A 5,880-nucleotide genomic window follows, 5' to 3' on the forward strand; every position below is an offset into this window, starting at 1 on the left:
TTGCTTGTTCCCTGGATGGAACTGAACAGTAGGCCATAAATGTCCACACATGGGCACAAGGAACCATGAGCAAGCATGTTAGTAACAAAACATAGACAATAAGTATTGCATAAACCAGTTTCAAACATATTAATACTGTTAATAAGAGAAATAAATAGGGGCCAGGGACATGGTTCAGTGGTTAAAAAACATTAGTTTCTCTTCCAGAGCACCTGGCGCGTGCGTACGTGCGTGCGTGCGTGCGTGCGTGTGTGCGTGTGTGTGTGTGTGTGTGTGTGTGGGTGTGTATTACACAGGCATGCATGCTGGAACTTGTATGCCATGCACATAAACTATATATATATAAGTACACTGTAGCTGTCTTCAGATACACCAGAAGAGGGCATCAGATCTCCTTACAGATGGTTGTGAGCCACCATATGGTTGCTGGGAATTGAACTCATGACCTCTGGAAGAGCAGTCGGGTGCTCTTAACCACTGAGCCATCTCTCCAGCACCACTGAGCCATCTCTCCAGCAGTGAGCCATCTCTCCAGCGCACATAAACTAAATTACCAAGATTTTAAGAGAGAGAAATAAACTGTAAAAATACATCTATGAAATAATGAGTCACATAAAACCTCTTTTTAAAGAAAGGTTGTTTTTATTTTATACATATGAGTGTTTTGCTTGCATGTGTCTGTGTGTACTGTGTGCACGTATGGTGCTCGTGGAAGCAAGAAAAAGGCATATGATCCCCTGGAACTGTAGTCACAAGGTTATGAGTAATGATGTGGGTGCTGGAAACTGAAAACAAGTCCTTTGGAAGAGCATCCAGTCTTCTTAGCCACTGAGCCATTTCTCTAAACCCAAGCTGTATAAAACTTTCAAAACTCTAAAAACAGCACCATAAAGTATTTATGCATATTTACAGATGTAGAAAGAGTGATAAAATGAGAATAGATGGAAATAATATATTTAAAATTCATAGTAGTGATTACCACTAAGAAAAGAGTTGGTCATAATGAATTAGGGGATTTCAATTGCCATGTGGAATATTTAATTTTTTGCAAAAGATTCGATACATATTTTATGTATGGTTGGCATATAATGGATACTTTGACATTGTTATTTTCTTTGACATTGTATTTTTGAGGTATGTTGTAATTTTAATTTTTTTCTCCATCTTTATTAAATTGGTATTTCTTATCTACATTTCAATTATTATTCCCTTACCCGGTTTCCTGTAATTTTAATTTTTAAATACTGAAGATATTCATAGTTTTGAATGTTTTTGAAATACTGTGAAGTACATCTTTTTCGACATACCATGTATAGAATCAAGGCAGTCAGATGCCAGACTGCAGAGCTAAATCATTGTTTGCTCACATCTTCACTTCCTGACTCTAGTGTTATTCCTTCCCCTACACCTCTACTCCAGGCCAGTGCATTAGCTGTTTTCTTTTACTAATTGTTTTCATTGGTGTTTGGGTTTCAATAGTAAGACATTCAAAAGAATAGCTCAGGACCTTGGGCATTGTAGCAATGTAATTTTGAATGTATTCTTCCATATCACTACAATGAAAACATCTGTGGCTATATGGAAGTACACTTATTGTACTTTATCACATGTAATGTCAGTTGGATTTCCTGCACTTGCTTTTCCACATTTTCTCTTCCTCTTGTCTATAAATAATCCTAATTTGTTAGAATATTTGACATGGGATGAAGTTCTTTCTTGGGAAGGAGCTGATTAAGAGTTATAAATATATAAACCAAGAGGGAATGAGGGAGTTACATTCCTGAAAGGAATGAAGAAAAATCTCTCTTACCCTCTGGGCTACTTTTAGATGCTGATGATAGATTTGAGTGTTATGTGACTCTGCCTTTTTCAAATTGTTGGTTGCCTTGCCCAGGGAAGAGAACAATGATTGATTGGGTGTTCAGTGTCAAATGGTCAGCACTGAAAACATACATACAAGTAAAGCTGTATGAACTCAACAGGTTATATATAGGGTATAGATGCATATAAATATATATAAGCAATAACAAATGATGAAAAGGAGGCCATGAATTTGAAGGAGAGTACGGAGGTGTATGTCGGAGGCTTAGGAGAGAGGAAAGGAAAGAGAAGTGTTAGTAAAATCTCAAAAAGAAAAAAAAATTCTTGGTACAAAATATACAAATTAAGGGCTTCACTTACTCCAGGCAGTTATCATTCACCAAGTTACACATTCATCCCTCTTACTTAAATAAAATATTTTTTGGACAGTTTCTGGCTAAGGTACTCAATCTAATTTTGACCTTATTCCATATTTTAGGTTAATCTTGAGCTAGCAACCTCTCTACCTCAGCCTGCCTTGTTGCTATGTTTACAACCAGTACCAGTAGGCAAGGTTTAGGTTTTATCCTTTTGATATCGTAATCATTTTGAGTCAAGTTTTTTATATGGTATGACAGCTTCTTATTCCCTTTTTTTGACTATGAACATCTAGTTTTCCCAGCATTATTTATTAGAAAGACTTATCCCTCTATTATGTATTTGTCTTAATTTGCTATCTCTTGCTGTGATAAAATACTGACCAAAACCAACTTGGGGAAGGAAAGGATTTATTAGTTCACCAGCAAAGGAAGCCAAGGCAAGGAATCAAGGTAGAAACCTGGAGGCAGAAACTGAAGCAGAGATCATGAAGAAGTTGTTTACTGGCTTACTCTACATGGCTTGCCCAGCTTACTTTGATGAGAACTTGCTTGGAGTGTATATCCTCAACCAAGGAACCATCCCCCTCCATTTTGGGGAGGTCATCATCTTCTATAAAGAAGGATATACTTGGAGTGTTGAAGGAGGAGGGAGAGCCCTACATAGTTAGCCAGATCCTATGAATCAACCCTGAAAGTCAATGGGATGACAGATGTCATAGTCAGATGACTCTCATATCCACAGGTTGCTTTTTTAATACAACTCAGGACCACTTACCCAGGGGTGGCATCATTAATCAAGACAATACTCCTACAGACAAGCAGGCTAATCTGATGGAGGCAATTCTTTAGTTGAGGTTGCCTCTTCTTGGGTGACTCTAATTTATATCAAGTTGATGAAAACCAGCCAGCACAATATTTTTGGCACCAGGTTAAAATATTAGTTCACTGTAGTTAAGTGTGGATTTATCTAGGTGCTTACATATTCTGCTCCATTATCCTGTTGGGCTTTATAAATGCCTGAATCCTACCATTTTGATTACTGTAGCTTCATAATACATTTAATGTGAAAAAGAATGATGCGTTCAATTTTGCTCTTTCTCTGTACTTCTTTTTGGCCATGATGATATGGTGTTTTGCCCAAGTGCATGAGGCCAAACAACCCTGGAAAGACCTCTGTGACACTCTAACCTCACACGAATTTCTCCACACCATGATGTTTCTGTCTGTAATTTTGACTGCAACAACAAGAAAAATACCAATTCAGAAGATGTATTCTTATCATGTAGAAATGCTACTGACTTTTATATATTGATTTGTTGCTACAACTTTGCTGAAATTTTGGAGGGGCCTTTTTTTTCTTTTTTAATTGCATTTTTTATTTACATTTTAAATGTTATCCCATTTTCCCGTTTTTCCCCTCCAGAAACCCACTATCCCATCCCCCCTGCCTCTATGAGGGTGCACCCTCACCCACCCAACCACTCTCTCCTCCCTCCTTGCCCTGACATTCCCCTACCCTGGGTCATCGAGCCTTGACTAGACCAAGGGCCTCTCCTCGCATTAATGCCCAACAAGGCCATCCTCTGTTATATATATGGATGAAGCCATAGATTCATCCCTGTGTTCTCTTGGGATGGTGGTTTAGTCCCTGGGAGCTCTGGGGTGTCTGGTTGGTTGATATTGTTGTTCTTATGGGTTGCAAACCCCTTCAGCTCCTTCAGTCCTTTCTCTAACTCCTCCATTGGGTTTTCTAGCTATGTCATCATCATCCAGAAATAGACGAGTAACTTCTTTCTTTTCTGTTATAGTGCTCTTCATCCTTTTCCTCTGGTCTTTTGTCTAATCATTCCAAGAAGAATTTACATTTCCTACTAAATAGAATGGAAAACAGTGGGCGTCCTAATCCTGTTTCCTAAGCTAAAAGGGAAGACTTCTGTATTTTTACCCTCACCTATTAGGCGAGCTGCCTTTATGTAGCACATGAATTTTATTTTTGGAGACACATTTATTGTATGCCGAATTTATGGAAAAATGTTTTTTTACAAAAACCAGATATTGAATTTTGTCACACCTATTGAAGTTATAAGCTGATTTTTACCCATTCATCTACTAATAGGGTATATATAACAGAACTCAAGAGCAAAACAAACATAAACAAGAAAATAAGCTATTTAAATAGTTTAGTCCCTATTACTATTTAGTTAACTATTTAGTCCCTGTTACTAAAATTGCCATGTACCTTAGACATAGGAGTTAGAAAAGTTGAGCGAGAGCTGACTCCAAGTCTCCTCCTGAGCACTAGCTTTTATAGTTTCATAAGGTACTGTATTAGCTGCTAATGAAGGAAAGCAAGAAACAGTCCCAGTGATGTCTATGAACCACAACTATGATCATCATGACAAGACATCCCTAAAGGTGCAACAGTGACACTCAGGTCTTGTTGGGAACCAACAGACATCTAATTTATCTCAAGGCCCACTTAAAGGAGAGAAATGGCGCCTGATACTGTGAACAAGGTAACACTGAATAGTGATGTCAAGTGTCTTACAGGAGAACCTTCTACCACCACTGTCCTCAGCCAGTATGATTTCTAACAGCATTTGGAACACTTATCATTATACTCACAGATTTATTTAGTTTTCCCCCTTCATCAATTTTGACACTGAAGGAGAAAGACTATTACAGAGAACCATGAGTAGTCAAAATACAGAGAACAAAGGGCTGTGGGGCATGCATCCCAGGTGATACAACTACAACACAACTGCTACACCCAATGCTGGGGGAACACAGTGGAAGCAGGGCGGGGCAGGGGGCGGGGTTGCAAAAGCCAGAGGACCAAGAAGTCTGCTGAGAGTTGTGTTTTCTAGATAGAACTATGAAATATCAACTGCATGGCTTCCTCAATGGGACATGAACAATTCCCATAACCGCTGACATTCCAACCTATATGGGAAAAGTCTCAGAGGCACCCATCCTTAGGTGATCAACGGAGCACCCAGTCTGTTATCCAAAATCAAGTGATGAGCCCTAGGAACATGCAGGCAACATTAAATGGATTCAGTAGATTATAACTTGTTCATTAGTTTACCTGTGTGTGTGTGTGTGTGTGTGTGTGTGTGTGTGTGAGAGAGAGAGAGAGAGAGAGAGAGAAAGAGAGAGAGAGAGAGAGAGAGAGAGAGAGAGAGAGAACAATGGTTAAAGAAGGGTTATAAAATTGGAAGGGATAGTGAACTATAACATTGTCGGGGATAGGGGGATAGAAGAGAGTAGATAAAGGAGGGAAAAAGGAAATAATAGTAAAAATAAAATGAAAATACATTTATTTTAGAATGTACAGAAAACTTGAGTTGACACACTTCACAGGAATATATACAAATGGACTACAGAAGGTAAATGAAAGATACTCAATATTATTGTTTATCGAAACCATGTGCATTGGAACCTCAGTAAGATCTCACTTCCTACCCATTGGGATGGCTACTATTAAAACAAAACAAAACAAAACAAACAAACAAAAAAACCAGCAAGTGGTAAGGCTACAGGGGAATTAGAACTCTTGTCTTATAGTAGCAATGTACATTGATGAAGTCAATTTGGAAAGAACATTAAAGTTCCTTAAAAGAATAAAAATAGAATGCTTACCTGATCTAACAATTCCATTTCTGTGTCTGTATCCAAAGATCATGAAGTTGGTATTTCA

This window comes from Rattus norvegicus, chromosome 4, assembly GCF_021556685.1.
Source record: "Rattus norvegicus strain SHRSP/BbbUtx chromosome 4, alternate assembly SHRSP_T2T, whole genome shotgun sequence".
Classification (NCBI taxonomy): Eukaryota; Metazoa; Chordata; class Mammalia; order Rodentia; family Muridae; genus Rattus; species Rattus norvegicus.